Raw genomic sequence first — 888 nt, 5'->3', positions numbered from 1 at the left:
TGAATGGTTTAAAATTAAGAAAGGTGTGCGACAAGGTTGTATTCTTTCACCATACTTATTCAACCTGTATGCTGAGCAAATAATCCAAGAAGCTGGCTTATGTTTTATGTGAAGAAAAACATGGCATCAGGATTGGAGGAAGACTCATTAACAACCTGTGATATGCAGAATGATACAACCTTGCTTGCTGAAAGTGAAGAGGACTTAAAACATGTACTGATGAAGATCAAAGAGCACAACATTCAGTATGTGTGAGAAATAGCTGTTGGTGATCCATCTTCAGAATGGAGGAAATCTTGGGTGTAGCAAGTTGACATGACAAAAGGGAACTCTGAGAAGAGGAAGGGACTAGTTTGACCTGCCTGACTCTTTTAAAATAAGAATACACCCATCAAACAAGTAGAGGACATTCATGGGGAGGGGATGGAACTAACTAACTTTAAATGAGAATGTACCCTGTAGGGGCTAGTTCAGGGAAAGATTGTAAACTCCGAAGTACCCAGTAAAGGGGAAATGGAGGAGGGGATTTTTTCGAGTTAGGTTAATAAAACTCTTTGTCAAATGGTCACAAGGTGTGTCTGCCCATGTCTAGTAGGCCAGGTGTCAGATTTTGCAACATTGGATAAACAGGCTTGTCTCTCTCACTAAAATGAGTACTGATTGGATTCTTTGAGCATCTGTTGGTAAATACTTGTGATAACCCTTCAGGGACCTAAACCTAAGAGGGGCTGAGGGTAGTGTCCAGGTTACTGACCATGTTTCTCACAGTATGGATTGCATCTCAATGTAAAGTAAACAAAAATCCTCACCACTGGACCAATAAACAACATTCTTATCAATGGATAAAAGATTGAAGTTGTCAAGGACTTCATTCTTCTTGGATCAACT

At 39.9% G+C, this 888-nt stretch overlaps 1 protein-coding gene across 1 annotated transcript in view; it reads right to left on the bottom strand.

Annotated features, from left to right (window-relative positions):
* STK36 (serine/threonine kinase 36) overlaps positions 1-888 on the bottom strand; it is a 42,680-nt gene that overhangs the window by 1,447 nt on the left and 40,345 nt on the right. The gene's annotated exons all lie outside the window — the stretch shown is intronic.

The sequence above is a fragment of the Chrysochloris asiatica genome, unplaced genomic scaffold, assembly GCF_000296735.1.
Source record: "Chrysochloris asiatica unplaced genomic scaffold, ChrAsi1.0 scaffold00110, whole genome shotgun sequence".
Classification (NCBI taxonomy): Eukaryota; Metazoa; Chordata; class Mammalia; order Afrosoricida; family Chrysochloridae; genus Chrysochloris; species Chrysochloris asiatica.
Note: the sequence above shows the minus strand (reverse complement) of the source record. Positions and strands in the feature narration are given on the sequence as shown.